Raw genomic sequence first — 18,282 nt, 5'->3', positions numbered from 1 at the left:
AATTCAATGAGATTCGTTTGGCACGATTTACCTTTGGTAAAACCATATTGTCTCGGATCTTGCTACTAATTGGCTTCCAGGAAATTCACTATGATTTGCAGCTTATGTTCTATTTTTGTCTATCAACTATCTCTCTCCATGCTCTTAACTTGCAAACAAATGTATGTGTTTCTTCAACTCCCAAACTGCAACAGGTATTCTTTAAGGAAAATTTGGAAATGGTTACCTATCTTGTTGCTGGGAGTAAGGTCCTGATGTCAGAAAGTCTATAGTGAAAGGCACAAGAAAGTGGCTTGAATCATCCACTGGAAAGTATGCAACTATTATAACACTGCTGTACAGAAAGGCAATAAATCATGACCCTGACAGAATTGTGGATAATAAAAAGTTTATGAACACATGGGACATTCACATTCCAAACGATAAACTCAATGGAAGAAAACCAGACACTGTGGCAAAGGCTAATAGAAATGCCACTTCCAAGTGACTATTCTATATATTGTGTGAAGAGGCAGAAGATTCTCAAGTACCAAGAAATGTAGTCAAAGACCAAGAAAACTTGGCAGAAAGATATAGAAATATTTTCCATCATATTGTGTGCCACAGGCTTGAATAAAAGCAATTTCCTTGCACCTTAATAAGTTGCTTATACATATTATGATTGATGAACTCCAGAAAGAAGCTCTCTTTGGCATGGTGCAAGTAGAGGACTAGCCTTGTGGTTAATGCGGTGGCCTGAGAACCTGGGTTTAATTCCCACTGCAGCTCCTTAACTCTCGTCCCAGGTACAAAATGAGTACCTGTATATAATATGTAAACTGCTTTGACTGTAATCACAGAAAGGCAGTATATCAAGTCCTATCCCCTTTCCCTTTACAGTGAGCATTGACAGTAAATTTGAGAGTCTGAGATCATACTCCACATACCCCTACAAATTCTCTTGGTTCAAACCCTCGATGTCTCTTTGACAAACACTGAACTCTCTTCTCAAAGAGCCTTCACCTCCAACTCCCCTTCACTTTCTCCCCAGACTCTGGCTGAGTACTTTCATGATAAGATTCACAAGATTAAACTTGAATTCTAAACCAGGTCACCTCCACCTCTCCTTCCCTTAGTCCATTCTCTCAACCCTCCAACCCTTGCATCCTTTCCTGAAATCACTGTAAATGAAACTGCACATCTTCTTTCCTCCTCAAAACTAACTACCTGTTCCTCTCATCCTATTACCACTCATCTACTTAGCACTATCTCTCCTACTGTCATCCCTTTTATCTGTCATATCTACAATCTTTCACTTTCCACTGTGTCTGTTCCTAATGCCTTCAAACATGCCGTAGTCACACCATTCCTTAAAAAACCTTTATTGGACCTTTATTGGATCCTACTTGTCCTTCCAACTATTGCCTCATCTCCCTCCTCCCTTTCCTATCCAAGACACTTGAATGTGCTGTTCACCGCCGTTGTCTTGACTTTATTTCATCTCAAGCTATTCTTGATCCACTTCAATCTGAAACAGCGCTTGCTAAAGTCTCCAATGACCTATTCCTGGCCAGATCCAAAGGGCTCTATTCTATCCTCATCCTTCTTGATCTATCTGCTGCTTTTGACACTGTTGATCACAGCCTACTCCTTCATACATTGTCCTCACTTAGATTTCAGGAATCTGTTCTTTCCTGGTTTTCTTATCTCTCCCAGCGTACTTTTAGTGTACACTCTGGTGGATCCTCCTCCACTTCTATCCCACTATCAGTTGGTGTACCTCAGGGATATGTCCTGAGACCTCTTCTTTTCTCCATCGATACTTCTTCCCTTGGTACTCTGATCTCATCTCATGGTTTTCTCCCAGATCTACCTCCCCACACCAGAAATCTCAACAGGAATCCAGGCCAAAGTAATAGCCTGCTTGTCTGAAATTGCTGCCTGGATGTCAACCTCTCCTCTTCCCCCATTCTCTATTTCTGTGGATAACACTCTCATCCTCCCTGTCTCATCAGCTCATAACCATCTCTCTCCTCTTCAATCTGTTCAAAATTCTGCTGCACGACTTATATTCCGCCAGTGTTGCAATGCTCATATTAGCCCTCTCAAGTCACTTCATTGACTCTCTATCCGTTTCCACATACAGTTCAAACTCCTCTTACTGATGTATAAGTGCATTCACTCTGTAGCTCCTCAATACCTCTCCACTCTCATCTCTCCCTACACTCCTCCTTGGAACTCCTGGGTAAATCTCTCTTACCTGCACCCTTCTCCTCCACCGCTAAATCCAGATTGTGTTCCTTTTATCTTTCTGCACCATATGCCTAGAATAGACTTCCTGAGCGTGTACATTTATTTATTTATTTTTATTACATTTGTACCCCGCGCTTTCCCACTCATGGCAGGCTCAATGCGGCTTACATGGGGCAATGGAGGGTTAAGTGACTTGCCCAAAGTCACAAGGAGCTGCCTGTGCCTGAAGTGGGAATCAAACTCAGTTCCACAGTTCCCCAGGACCAAAGTCCACCACCCTAACCACTAGGCCACTCCTCCACTCCATCTCTGGCAATCTTCAAATCTAGCCTAAAAGCCCACCTTTTTGATGCTGCTTTTAACTCCTAACCCTTACTCACTTGTTCAGTATCTATATTTTATCATTCCCACCTTAGTAATTCCCTTATCTCTTATTTGTCCTGTTTGTCCTAATTGGATTGTAAGCTCGGTCGATCAGGGACTGTCTCTTCATGTTCAAGTGTATAGCGCCTAGTAGCACTATAGAAATGATAAGTAGTAGTACCCCTGACTTAGCAGTGAGGTTCATGATTGTCATGGCAGTCACAAAACTAGCCCTTTTGGTGACACTGTCCCTTGGTCATAGTTCACGTCTCATTTCCACTTGTATTAATCCATATCTACAAAAATATTACCATGAATCACATTATAAAACCAAAGATATGTCACTCTGATATTGTATTTATTGAGGAGAATACAACCTAATCTGAATCACCAGACTAAACATTGCTAATTTTTAACATTTGCTTCCTATCATATAATATATACATATAAAAATAAAAACACAAATAGTAAACATTGGAGGTATCCTATCTGAAAGAATAGGCTTTACAAAACAAAAAGAAAATTAAAGAGAAAATTATGCATACATTTCACATTTTAAAATGACAGTCTGCTAGAAATGTAATCCAGATGCCTTGCTTTACAAGAGTAGCATTTTAAATCCATGGTCTGCTTTACTGATTATGTCATGCATTCCTCAAAAGACTGTCCATACAGCATGCAACAGAAAGCATGTTAACATTCTAGTTTCTTAGTAATATTCTGCCAAAAACATCTGTGTCACCTAAACAATTTGTGCAGCTTCCGACATATCAAAACAAACATATGATGGGCAAACTCCCAGAATCCTCAACCTTAAATAAACTGAGTTTAAGGCATGCAGTTGTGCAATTATCTTGTGCTTCAGCTGATAGTAGTTGAAAATTATCTACATATTTTAACCAATTAGACTGGTTATCAGCACAAAACTGAAGATCTTTTGAATTGCATGTTTGACTTTAATTACAAAACTTATATCTAAAACTTGGGATTCTGACTTTGAAGCAGCCTGGAGACTGATGTACTGCAGTCACTCTCTTAAAAGTAACTAACCCCCCTGTTTATCAAGCCACATGGCAATGCCGACGCAGCCCATTCAAAAGGCCTGAGTGGGGCTGGGGGCAGCTGGAGGAAATAATACAGCCGGACAAAAAAGTACAATGCAAAAATAAGTACTTATTTACAAGAACAGAAATATACGGGCCTGGGTCTTCACAGAGCCTGAGGTATAGAATGGGAAAACCCCGGTGGGTTCAACAAACAGCAGTAAGCCGCCTCTGGAGGTAGTCTCAAACATAGTCTTTGGCTGCGGGGTTGCCATGCCCCAAACACAGACTTTCAGTTAGCAACAAACAGCAACAAGGGCTTACCTCAGCCCAGTTACTGTATTGGGATGTCTTCAGCCAAGGCATACGCTGGGCTCTCTCTAACCTCTGCCTGGCCCTTCCCATTTAAACTCCCCGATCTCAACTCGGCCCCACTCGGCTCACTTCCTCCTGTGGCAGGAACTTTGATGCTTCACTTATATATACTGTCATCTACCAACATTTGCTTATTTCCGATCTGACGAAGAAGGGCAACCTTCGAAAGCTAATCAAGAAATGTATTAAGTTATGTCCAATAAAAAAGAAATCATCTTATTTTCTTTTCCATATTTTATTTTGTTTTATTTCTATTGATCATCTGAATTCAAAAAGCATGGGACAAAAACAGAGGATCTCTAAGGGACAGAAAAGGATTGTACAGCTTATTAGTTGGTATGGATGCGCAGGCTGGCTTGGCAGTGTAAGGGGATAATATTCAGCCGATGGAGATCAGCAATTTTTGTTTTTTTAATGCTGGTTATCACTGCCTGATATGTGTCCACATGTTCAGTGCTAGCACATATGCAGACAGGTGACCTGCCAGGAGTCACTTGTAAACTACTGATATTCAACAGCGGCAGCCAAATAGTTATCTGCAGGCTTATTTTCGAAAGAGAAGGGCGCCCATCTTTCGACACAAATCGCAAGATTGGCGTCCTTCTCACAGGGTCGCCCAAATTGGCATAATCAAAAGCCGATTTTGGGCATCCTCAACTGCTTTCCGTCACGGGGATGACCAAAGTTCACAGGGGCGTGTCAGAGGCGTTGAAAAGGCAGGAATGGGGCGTGCCTAACATATGGGCGTCCTTGACCGATAATGGAAAAAGAAGGGCGTCCCTGACGAACACTTGGACGACTTTACCTGGCCCATTTTTTCTTACGACAAAGCCTCAAAAAGGTGCCCTAAATGACCAGATGACCACCGGAGGGAATCAGGGATGACCTCCCCTTACTCCCCCAGAGGTCACTAACCCCCTTCCACCCTCAAAAATTTTTTTTTCAGCCTCAAATATCATACCCAGCTCCATGACAGCAGTATGCAGGTCCCTGGAGCAGTTTTAGTGGGTGCAGTACACTTGAGGCAGATGGACCCAGGCCCACGCTCACTACCTGTTACACTTGTGGTGGTAAATGTGAGCCCTTCAAAACCCACCACAAACCCACTGCACCCACATCTAGATGCCCCCTTCACCCATAAGGGCTATAAGTAGTGGTGTACAGTTGTGGGGAGTGGGTTTTGGGGGGCTCAGCACACAAGGTAAGGGAGCTATGCACCTGGGAGCAATTTCTGAAGTTCAATGCAGTGCCCCCAGGGCCCAGTTGATGTATTGGCATGTCAGGGGGACCAGTGCACTACGAATGCTGGCTCCTCCCATGACCAAAGGGCTTGGATTTGGTCGTTTCTGAGATGGGTGTCCTCGGTTTCCATTCTTGCCGAAAATTGGGGGGCAACTATCTCTAAGGACGACCATCTGTTTACGCTTTCCAAAAATACTAGGACTAGGAAGCATGCGATGAAGCTACAATGTAGTAAATTTAAAACGAATCGGAGAAATGCGCAATTAAACTCTGAAATTCGTTGCCAGAGAATGTGGTAAAGGCGGTTAGCTTTGTGGAGTTTAAAAAAGATTTGGACGGCTTCCTCAAGGAAAAGTCCATAGGCCATTATTAAATGGACTTGGGGAAAATCCACTATTTCTGGGATAAGCAGTATAAAATGTTTGTACTTTTTTGGGATCTTGCCAGGTATTTGTTACCTGGATTGGCCACTGTTGGAAACAGGAAGCTGGGCTTGATGGACCTTTGGTCTTTCCCAGTATGGCAATACTTATGTACTAAGTAGAGACTGCTTGTTACAAAAGTGCTGCAAGCACAGCCTTGAATTATTCTACACAAAAGGATGAAGGAGCGGTAAATAAGCAGGTACCTTAGGATTTACAAGTGGACTATTAAATTACATCAAGAGTCTTGAACTGGCATTTAAACCTCTTTCGATTATAAACTGTTTGGATACAAATTGACCTGTTTGATATGAAGTGAATTGTTTGCTTCCAGAGTATATAAAGTTTGGATAAACTAACCGTTGCAGCATTTCAAGTAAAGTTTGTGTTTGGTTCATAAAACCTGGACTGGAGTGAATTTTTTTTTTTACTCATAGACTAACAAAGAAAAATAAACGAGTAAAAGTGAGACTTAAAACCCTATGGCCTACCAGAGTAAGTCCTGCCCCAGCCTGCGCCCAGCACAGTAAAGAATTAAAACTTCTGCTGTGACCCTGGTTTCGGGTGCTGACCTGAACAGCTAGCTGGCACTCGGAACTGTATGGTAAAAGCCAGGGTTACACATGCATGACAAATAGGCCCAAACAACTGCACACCAATAAACAGAACATGAATTTAAGCAAAGGCTGCACTGTCCAAAATAAACAAAAAAGTCAAACTATGTAAACTGACTCACATAGCTTATTAACCACTACATTTAATATATTAACTAACTTAATTCTAATTACCTCCACAGTAAAAACATGTCAATGGAAAGAATCTCTGGAACTAAGGATCATGAAATGAGAGTAAAAGAGGGCAGATTCAGGAATAATCTACATATTTCTTTACAGAAGAGATAGTGGACGCATCTAACAGACTCTGAATAAAGTGGTAGAGACGAGGACAATATCAGAATTCATAAAAGCATGAGATAAGCACTCAGGGTCTCTGAGGTAGAAGGAAGGGTTGCAGAAACTGGACAGTGTAGACATTACTAATACACCAGAATTGCTAACCAAATCATCTTGAACAAACCCATTTAACCAAAACATATCTGTCTCTTCTACTCTCTCCTCCACTCTCCCCCCACCCCCCTTCTCGATAGACTATCAGCTTGATCTGCCCCAACCTTTCTATGCTCATTATTGTCCAGAGAGCCGCTGCGAGGATAACCATTGTTCGTATGGCTTCCAAATTTTCTGATGCTGCATTAACCGGCCTGTCCGCAGTGCCGTAAGCTTTGACATCAGACTAATGTAGTCCAACTTCTGCAAGACTCTTCCGAGGCCAGGAAGCGATGGCTGTTTCCATGCTGCTGCCAAAACCAACTTGCCTGCCACAAATACTTGTCCCGCAAATTGATGTATTGGGTTCTGGACCTCTTCAGGTTTGAAGTGCAGCAAACAGTGGTCCATTTTTAATGGGTATGCCACTCCCGTGACTTCACGTACAAATTTCAATATCTCTACCCAGTAAGCCTGAGCATGTTTGCAAGTCCACCAAATATGGAACATGTCCCCTGTTGCATTACATTGTCGCCAGCATGTCGCCGAGCCTGTCCGAAACATCTTTACCAGGCGATGGGGAGTATAGTACCAGCAGTATAAGACTTTATGTCCATTTTCAATCATGGCACTAGAAATCGACACTAAGCAAAAAGCGAAGTGCTAACTTCCATTGTGGGGGCGTATATGTTACCCCTAGGGCCGCCCCCCATTTAGTCAAATAGTGTTCTATTGGGTTGGAATATGCCAGCAGCGCTCCGAAGAGCCTGGAGATACTTTGGGCTGCTGGTTTTGATGGGCCGACTGGATAGGCCATATAAAAGAATGATATCTTATTTAGCAGCCTGACTCCTAGAAGCATGTGGCTGTCACTTTGCACACAAGATGCAAGGGGCAGGAGTGACAGGAGATTGATTCCATTCACCCCTATCCACTAAGATACAGAGGGGAAGAGAAACTGGGGGTGAGGAGCATGTCTGGACAGCACTCTAGGTTTGTTTGTTTTTTTTTAAGGACTGGAGCTAGAGTATTGAAAATTAATGGTACCTCTTCGGGTGTGTTAACTTCAAAGAATAACAAACTTTGCAAAGTTTAATTCAAACTGGAAAAAAAGTTGAGGCCTCTTGCTGAAACCAATGAGAATTCATTCCCAATTTATTTTTTGAAATTTAAAATTCAAATCATTACAATCTGCAAAAAGCAGAAAAGGCAATAGTTCACCATAGTTAGAAAATTTAAACATAATAAACCCGAGTTAACGGTAGAATCTTGTCATCTGGAACTTTAAAAACTTCCTATATAATAAAACGCACCTCCAACATTCTGAAGCTGGCTGCATGGCTGAAGCATTCCTGCTCTTTGTATCCATCTCCTGAAGTGACCAACCACATGAGGTTTCTCGGCTTCAGAATGTTCGAGGTGCATTCTATTAAATAGGATTGGTCAGTTCCCTGAAGCACAGCCAGAGCTCAGCATCCTGCACAGTAACGCTCAGCTGCCTCTCCATGGGGTCTCCTTTTTCGCTGGCCACCTGCAACTCGGGGGGGGGGGGGGACCAAACTGGGATGGCCACCCTGGAACTGGGCGGTAGGGGGGAGGGCCACCCTGGAACTGGGAGGCAGGGAGGAAGGGGGCCACCCTGAAACTGGGGGGCACGGAGGGGGGCACGGCCACGGCCAATATGGAACTGGGAGGGGGGCACGGCCAACTTGGAACTGGGAGGGACGGGGGGGGGGAATAACCCTGGAACTGGGAGGGAGGAAGAAGGGATGGGGCCCCGAAGGGGCCCACCCTGGAACTGGAAGGGAGGGGGCACCTGGCACACACACTCATTCTTACACACACACACTCTCTCACACACAGACAAACTCCCACCCAGTCTCACTCTCTCTGTCACACACACACACACACACTCACTCTCTCTCTATCACACAGTCACTCTCACACATACTCTGTAAAACATACATACTCTGAGGAAAACCTTGCTAGCGCCTGTTTCATTTGTGTCAGAAACGGGCCTTTTTTTCCTAATCCTTTATATATTTCTTTAACATCTTTCTTGGCATCACCAAAGTTGAACAAGGAAAATTCAACAAACATAATCTGCCTGGGTCAAAATCTTCTGAGAAAGTATCTGACGGTCCACAAATTATGGAGGCCACCTTGGATGTCTCTGCTTAACTCCAGACTTCAGAAAATGAATCTCTGACTAGCTCCATTCCAACTGCCATGGTGGCTTTATCCCCGTATAAGACCTATTCTTTAAACTTAGAGAAGAACTATTTCAATGACAAAAGATAAGAATATTTCCTGAGGTGAAGGCAGCAATTTATGTTGTTGAAACCTGGTGTGACTCAGTTAGGAGCCACTTTTTTTCTTAACTATCACTCTGGATCTAAATATGTATTTTTAAAACTTGCTCAGTTTACCACTTTCCTTGTGACTAAACAAATTGCTGCTTAGAGAGGGGAAGTAAGCTGTTGAGTTAGGTATTTCACTGGAGAACAAAAAAGATACAACAAAAGCAAAAACAACAAACCTACACTACGAGAGGCAAAATAGACCCACTAATATTCTGGCAACAGCTATACACTGACGAATGGACAACACCTACAGACTCACCCCAATTTCTCCAAGAATGGGATAACAGATGCAGAACAATATTAGATAATATAGCACCACTTCAAACCAGAATCTCACACAGAAACAACTCAATTCCATGGTTTAACGAAGAACTGAAAGAATTAAAAACACAGGTCAGAAGATTAGAAAGAGCATGGAACAAGAAAAAAGATGAAAACGCACTCAAAGACTGGAAACAATTACAAAGGAAATACAAATACATTATCAGACAAACCAAAAGGACATATTACAAAACCAAAATAGGGTCAAACTACAAGGACACACACAAACTCTTCACACTCGTAAACCACCTCCTAAATACTACTACGGTCACCTCTAACAACACAGATACCCCATCAGCAACAGATCTTGCAAATTACTTCAAGGAAAAAATTATAAAGCTCCGATTCATGATACCCACCAATAAAGCAAACTACACAAATATCCTTGAATGTCTTGACCCAAAACCCGGGGAATACCCAGTGGATCGATCATGGATCAACTTCGACATACTTTCATCAAAGGAAATCTCACATTGGCTTGGAAAATACACCAAATCGCAATGTATATTAGACATCTGCTCTATGCTTATGACTCCCAAATCTACCTTTCTACCCCTGATATCTCACATTGCATCCAAACCAAAGTTTCAGCGTGCTTGTCTGACATTGCTGTCTGGATGTCTCAATGCCACCTGAAATTAAACATGACCAAAACCGAGCTTCTCATTTTTTCCCCCCAAACCCACCTCCCCACTCCCCCCATTTTCTATTTCTGTTGATGGCTCTCTCATTCTCCCTGTCTCCTCAGCTCGAAACCTTGGGGTCATCTTTCACTCTTCTCTCTCCTTCTCTGCTCCTATCCAGCAGATTGCCAAAACCTGTCGTTTATTTCTTTACAACATCCGTAAAATCCGCCGCTACCAAAACCCTCATCCACACCCTTGTCACCTCTCGTTTAGACTACTGCAATCTGCTTCTTGCTGGCCTCCCACTTAGTCACCTCTTCCCTCTCCAATCGGTTCAAAACTCTGCTGCCCGTCTCGTCTTCCGCCAGGGTCGCTTTACTCATACTACCCCTCTCCTCAAGTCGCTTCACTGGCTCCCTATCCGTTTTCGCATCCTGTTCAAACTTCTTCTACTAACCTATAAATGCACTCACTCTGCTGCTCCCCAGTATCTCTCCACACTCGTCCTTCCCTACACCCCTTCCCGTGCACTCCGCTCCATGGATAAATCCTTCTTATCTGTTCCCTTCTCCACTACTGCCAACTCCAGACTTCGCACCTTCTGTCTCGCTGCACCCTACGCCTGGAATAAACTTCCTGAGCCCCTACGTCTTGCCCCATCCTTGGCCACCTTTAAATCTAGACTGAAAGCCCACCTCTTTAACATTGCTTTTGACTCGTAACCACTTGTAACCATTCGCCTCCACTTACCCTCCTCTCTTCCTTCCCGTACACATTAATTGATTTGATTTGCTTACTTTATTTTTTGTCTATTAGATTGTAAGCTCTTTGAGCAGGGACTGTCTTTCTTCTATGTTTGTGCAGCGCTGCATACACCTTGTAGCGCTATAGAAATGCTAAATATTAGTAGTAGTAGCAGTCTAATAAGATCAGCACTCAAACAATTCAAAATAGACATTATGAATCACGTAAATCACAGACTTCAAAATGGACTCTTCCCCACGGACAAAGGAAATATCCTACTTACTCCGCTACCAAAAGATGCTAAAAAAAGCACAATGGACCTAACCAACTATTGACCAGTAGCATCTATTCCACTCATAATCAAACTCATGGAAGGCATAGTAACAAAACAACTCACTGAATACCTAAATAAACCTTCAATTCTCCATGAATCTCAATGAGGTTTTCGGTCAAATCACAGCACTGAAACCGTGCTAGCGTCTGCAATGAACTCACTTAAACAAGAAATTGCAAGTGGCAACAACATACTCCTCTTACAATTCGACATGTCCAGTGCCTTTGACATGGTTGATCATGAAATACTATTACATTTACTAGAATACTTTGGAATAGGAGGCACAGTTCTCAAATGGCTCAAAGGATTCCTGACCACAAGATCATACCAAGTAACAATGAAAGCGGACAGATCACCCCCATGGACACCTGAATGTGGAGTACCCCAAGGATCCCCCCCTCTCACCAACCTTATTCAACCTGATGATGATACCTCTGGCTAAACTTCTAGCAAATCAAAACCTCAATCCCTACATATATGCAGATGAGGTCACGATTTCCATCCCATTCAGACATGATCTAAATGAAATCACGAACGAGATTAACCAAAGCCTCCAAATAATGCACTCCTGGGCAGATGCATTCCAAATGAAACTAAATGCAGAAAAAACACAATGTCTCGTTCTCACCTCACAACATAACACAAAAAACTTCCCTACCATAACCACACCTCACTGTTCTCTACCTGTCTCTCAAAACTTGAAAATTCTAGGAGTAACCATTGATCGAAACCTCACTCTCGATGCCCACGTGAAAAACACGATGAAAAAGATGTTCTATTCCATGTGGAAACCCAAAAGAGTAAAACCTTTCTTCCCGAGATACATATTCCGTACCTTGGTACAGTCAATGGTAATAAGTCATCTTGATTACTGCAATGCACTATACACAGGCTGCAAAGAGCAGAACATCAAGGAACTCCAACCTGCCCAGAATACTGCGGCCAGACTCATATTTGGAAAAACCAAATATGAAAGCGCAAAACCCTTAAGAAAGAAACTCCACTGGCTCCCACTTAAGGAAGGTATTGTATTCAAGATCTGCACAATGGTACACAAAATCATCCACGCAGACGCCCCAATCTACATGTTAAACCTTGTGGACCTACCTCCCAGAAATGCCACAAAATCATCCCGCAAATTTCTCAACTTGCACTTCCCCAATTGCAAAGGACTAAAATACAAGATGATGCATGATCCCACCTTCTCCTACATGAGCACGAAGTTATGGAACACACTACCTAGAGACCTGAAAACAATCAACGAAACAACTATCTTTCGCAAATCCCTCAAGACATATTTCTTCAACAAAGCCTACAATGAAAACCTAGAACCTTACTAATCCACCTCTGAAAACCCACCGTCTAATATACCTAATAAATTCTTTCCTTCTTCTCTCTACTTCTTCCCTTAACTAATCTCTGCACAACAATAATTGTACCTGACATCCAGGAATAACTGTGTTTAACAAAAGTATGTAAGCCACTTTGAGCCTGCAAATAGGTGGGAAAAATGTGGGATACAAATGCAATAAATAAATAAATAAAATAAATAAATATTTAGGTCTCTATTTTCCTTGTTTATATTTTCTTTTTTAAGTTTCATTGTAAGCCTCTGAAATCAATATTTTGGATTTCAGCATTTGTGGACTTGAGTAATTTACTTGCTTTACATGTTTTTGAATAATTTCTTTCATGTAGAAATGTATATATATATATATATATATATATATATATATATATATATATATATATATACATTGATGTACAAGTGATTACTGCTTGTTTAATGATGTGAAATCTTATAAATTAAAAAAAAATTAAACAAATATATGAAATATCATAAAGAAAAAGTTTCATATAGCAAGTTCCTTTAGTCCACAATAAGAAGGAACAGCAAGAAACAGAAAACTGAAGAAGGGCCTTTTTATTAAAGGGTGGTAGGGCTATTGCCCTGTTGGCGTGCGACAAATTGGGCCTATTGCCGGGCTACAGAAGGAGCCCCGCGGTAGTCCTGACCTCTGCCGCACACCAACTCTGGCACTAGAAAAATGCATTTTCATTTTCTAGCACCATGGGCTTACCCGCCAGGTAGCGCAGGAGCTGTTACTACATGCAATACCAAATGTATATTTTCTTATATATTTCCACTAATCATGATGTAATGTAAGCCACATGGAGCCTGCAAAGAGGTGGGAAAATGTGGAATACAAATGCAATAAATAATAATAATGCTCAACAGTAAGGGCTCCCCTGGAAAATGGCCAAGTGGTTCATTTACAGCAGGGCCATTTCTTTTTTTTTTTTTTTAAAGTCTTTTACTCACTGTGGTTAAAAGGGGGCCTCGGCGCTACCACAGGGCCCCTTTTACCGCAGCTTAGTAAAAGGGGCCCTTAAAGAATAATTATACTTCAATAAGAGCAAATAACAGGCACAGAAACAGTAACTGACACTTTGTAAGAAAGAAAAGATTTAAACGATCTGGACTTCAAAAAGTATATCTTTTCCCTTGCAACTTAATAAAACATTTGCAAGGGAAAGGAAGAAAAATTGAGCCCCACAATGAATGGCGTGAGGTATGAGAGCCTAAAACATCTTTCTTAGCTTATCTCTGGTTCGGCATATTCACAATTGTTGACATTTGTATTTCCATATTTGAACTTTTCAGTTATATGAAAAGTTCTTCATAAGTTTATGAGAGTTTACTTAATTTTTCCCAGTATTGGTGGCAGTGATGATATTAAGAGGCTGGTTTGGACATCTACTACTACTGCTTATCATTTCTATTGTGCTGCTATATGTACGCAGTGTTGTACACTAAGGACTAAATTCTATAAATGGCACCTAAAAAAAATCAGCATAAAAAAATCACTTAGCACTATTCTATAAACAGCACTTAAGTTAAGTGTGATCATTTACACCAACAAAACCTTGGCGTAAATTCCCATGCCTAAATTAGGAGCAGATCGCCTTCATTCAATAATGTGCATAAATTAAAGGCATGCCCCTCCTAATGTCACGCCCCCTTTTTGGACTCATGTATAATTTTTATGCATGGATCTCAGCACCTAAATTTATACACGTAAATTTTAATTGAAGATAATTAGCACTGATACTTGATTGTTAGGGACCCAATTATCAGTGCTAATTGGCTCATTATTCAATTACATGTGCAAATTGGGCACATGCCCAAATTTGAGCGCATAATTTTTAGCAACATTTATTGAATTCGGGGGTAAACGTGTATGAAACTGTCCCTGTTCAGCACATTAAAGGGGAGACAGATGGTTTAATGGGAGATCTGTCACAAGTAAGTTGCAGTAGTCCAAGATTGAGGTGATAAGAGTGTGGATAAGGGTTTTGGTAATGTGTTCAGAAAGGAAAGAATTACTTTTTGAGATGTTATATAGAAAGAAATAGAAAGGTTTTAGCACTCTGTTGGATATGTGCAGAGAAAGTGAGAGAGGAATCAAAGATGACCCCAGGGTCTCTAGCGTTTAGCGAATGCTTATTTTTAGCATGTGCTAGAAACGCTAGCATGGCTTTGTAAAAGGACCCCATTAATTTTTATGACTATATTGATGAAATTGAATTTTTATTTTTAACAACTTTTAGTTTTAATTTGACTAACAGGGTCTTGATTTATAAGTTGTCCCTAAGAGAGGGAAAAACACATTCCAAGTGGGATTCACAAGGACAGTATAAAAAAAAACAACCAATGATTTTAGTGGGATAAGCTAATCACTTAGAGGTGCATAATCGAAAGGGGCGCCCAAGTTTTCCTGAGGACGTGCTCGCAAGACGTCCCAGCGAAGGGGCGGGGAAACCCGTATTATCGAAAACAAGATGGGTGTCCATCTTTCATTTCAATAATACGGTCGGGGACGCCCAAATCGCGAAATTCAGGTCGACCTTACAGATGGTCGTCCCAGATTTTCGGCCATAATGGAAACCAAGGACGCCCATCTCAGAAACGACCAAATCCAAGCCCTTTGGGTCGTGGGAGGAGCCAGCATTTGTAATGAACTGGTCCCCCTGACATGCCAGGGCACCAACCGGGCACCCTAGGGGGCAATGCAGTGGAGTTCAGAAATTGCTCCCAGGTGCATAGCTCCCTTACCTTGGGTGCTGAGCCCCCCCACCCCACCCCCTCGAAACCCACTCCCCACAACTGTACACCACTCCCATAGCCCTAAGGGGTGAAGGGGGGCACAATGGGTTTCTGGTGGGCTTTGAAGGGCTCACATTTACAATCACAAGTGTAACAGGTAGAGGGGGATGGGCCTGGGTCCGCCTGCCTGAAGTTGAACTTTTGTGGAAATTTTTGGACCTTTTATTTCTACCGACTAAAACTGCTCCAGGGACTGCATACTGCAGTCATGGAGCTGGGTATGATATTTGAGGCTGGCAAAAAAAATTAATTTTTTTTTTTTAGGGTGAGAGGGGGTTAGTGACCACCGGGGGAGTCAGGGGAGGTCATTCCTGATTCCCTCCGGTGGTCATATGGTCAGTGCGGGCACCTTTTTGAGGCTTGGTCATAAGAAAAAGTGGACCAAGTAAAGTCGCCCAAGTGCTCGTCAGGGACGCTCTTCTTTTTTCCATTATCAGTCGAGGATGCCGATGTGTTAGGCACGCCCCAGTCCTGCCTTTGCTACACTTCCGACATGCCCCCGTGAACTTTGGTCATCCCCGTGATGGAAAGCAGTTGAGGATGCCCAAAATCGGCTTTCGATTATGCCAATTTCGGCGACCCTGGGAGAAGGACGCCCATCTCCCGATTTGTGTTGAAAGATGGGCACCCTTCTCTTTCAAAAATAAGCCTGTTAGTCTGTCTGACTCCAAACAGCACATAATAATCTGGTTCTGTAGTTAAATATATATATTCTTAAAAACACCATCTAGTAGCTGTTTTGTATTTTAAAGAAATCTGGCCTTATCCAAGAAATCTGAGACTTTTGTTTTTTTTTCTGCATATTTAGATGTCTGCTACACATATGGAAAATCATTTTAAATAGCAGTTTAAAAAAAAAAATATATATATATATGCTAGAAGACAGCAAATATAACTGGATGAATAATTTAATATTGAAATAGGGATTCTGATTCTAGGTGTTTACTGTCTGTATTCCACTTAGTGACTCAAAATGTAACTTTCTAGTATTAGCTGCCTTTCTCCACCCCATTCCCCCAGCAACAGCAGCAGCCTTTCTGCTAGTCCTAGCATCGACTCCTCGATCTTTCAGCAGGCCAAATGCATCAGCACCCCATGGTCTCCCAGCCCAGCATCAGTCCAAGATCCCTCCCCCCCCCCCCCCCCCCCCTCCGGCATAATATAGTGTTGGTAGCTTGTGCTTTTGCTCATGTAATTCTCTGCTTCTTCAGCTGATTCTGCAGCTGGCAATCAGGAAAATTTGAAATGCGAGAACAGGAAGTGTCTGTTCTCGCATTTTAAATCCTTTCTAATGCTATTGACAGCTGGTGAAGAAATGAAGAAACAAAGAGCTGTGGGAGCAAAAGCACAAGCTACCACCTTTGCACAGAGAAACAGCCACAATGGTTGGCTCCAATTATATCACCTGGCTGTGATGGCTGCTCCCTGGTGACATCATTGGCACCCTGGAGGAAGGGTGATTTTTTATTGGTGGTGTTTGATTATAACCAAAAATTGGAAGCCCTACATATGATATACATCATGGGGGTAATTTCTATGACAGTGCATCTATTTCATAAAGGAAAATAGTTGACTACTTTCCTTTATAGAATAGATGATAAGGGCTCCCAAGTTAGGTCTGCATTATTCATTTAGCGGGCGCTAATGTCTCTGCCCCTGAAACCTACTTCCCAAAATGTTTTAAAAATAATTATCATGTGTTTAGCATGTGCAGATGGCAAAACTAGATTTTTGCTGCTTAAGTGTATGTTAGCGCCTAATGCAGCTTAGTAAAAGGGCCCCATTTTCGTTTACACATGTACGTACAAACAATAGAACCCAACTGAAACCAGGAATTTTGATTTTGGCAAAAACTGAATCTGTGGCTGAAATTGGCCTTTGGCTTCAACTGAAACTAAAGAACAGAACAAAACAAAACTAGTCCTTCCCCCAAACAGCACCCACTCCCAGACCCACTTGTTGGCGGCAGCCCCCCTCCCAGGCCTATCATGTTGTTGGTGGCTAATAGGGGCAGGATTGATCCGCCTTGGTTCCTGCCCATACTGATCACTTCCAATGGAAGTTTTGAAGATGCGGCAGCCATTTTGAAATTGGAGCCAGTACAGATTGGAGTGACTTCAAGCGTTGCTTTCCCCACTAGTAACTAATGACGTGGTAGACCTAGAAGGGGGCTGCCAATGGGTGGGTCCAGGCGCGAGTGGGGGCTGTGCAGAACAGTTTCACTCGAAAACGCACCGGCATTTTTGGCAGAAACCGAAACAAGGCCAAAAATGAATTTCAACATATTCTCATTTGTGTCATTACTCTAATCATTTTACATGAGTATTTGGTGTGTAAATGTTAGCGCTCACATTCGCTTAAATGTTTTTACTTTGATGTTGTACTTTGCCACTCTTTTTACAAACACATCCTTTCACCTGGCTTTTGATTGTGGCAGATCCTCAGTCCAGAGTGCATTTCTGTTAATATCTGCACTAGATGAAGAGGCTCAGAGAAAATTTTAGGCTACCATAAAAGCGTTTTCAAAATCAAATTATGTTTACCACTTGTACAACAGTAATTGTGCACTTGCTTAATCAACATCAGAAATGCCTAAGATTACAAATCTTACAAATTAAAACAAGGATACCGAAGAAAATGCAATGGATTCATGGGACTTGGCTGAGGACTGCAACTGAAATGGCTCGGATGAATTTGGAGGAGATTAAAAAAATAGAGAAGAAACACTCAGGCAGATGTGAATAAAAGCTCCAAACACCAGAGCCCTGTAAAGGCCAATTCCACACATGCCTTAGACAAAGATAAAGGAGAGGACAGAGGACAAACGGCAAAAAAAGAAAAAAAAAACAGGCTCATCCTGCATCCAGCTAGAACATCTTACTTGCAATTCATTTGTGTCCCGATTATTCTTAAAATGCTGTTCTAAATCCATGTAGTCAGAATTTGTTCGTGTTACATTTTCTAAGACCACTTTGAACCAGACATCTGTCCAGAACAGCATAA

The 18,282-nt window shown here is 42.0% G+C and overlaps 1 protein-coding gene across 2 annotated transcripts in view; it reads right to left on the bottom strand.

Moving 5' to 3' along the window:
* Positions 1-18,282, bottom strand: part of PXDN (peroxidasin) — a 276,386-nt gene that overhangs the window by 30,008 nt on the left and 228,096 nt on the right. The window lies entirely within an intron of this gene.

The sequence above is a fragment of the Microcaecilia unicolor genome, chromosome 3 (genome assembly GCF_901765095.1).
Source record: "Microcaecilia unicolor chromosome 3, aMicUni1.1, whole genome shotgun sequence".
In the NCBI taxonomy this organism is placed as follows: Eukaryota; Metazoa; Chordata; class Amphibia; order Gymnophiona; family Siphonopidae; genus Microcaecilia; species Microcaecilia unicolor.
The sequence above is the reverse complement of the archived record's forward strand: the minus strand, read 5'-3'. Positions and strand labels throughout refer to the sequence as shown.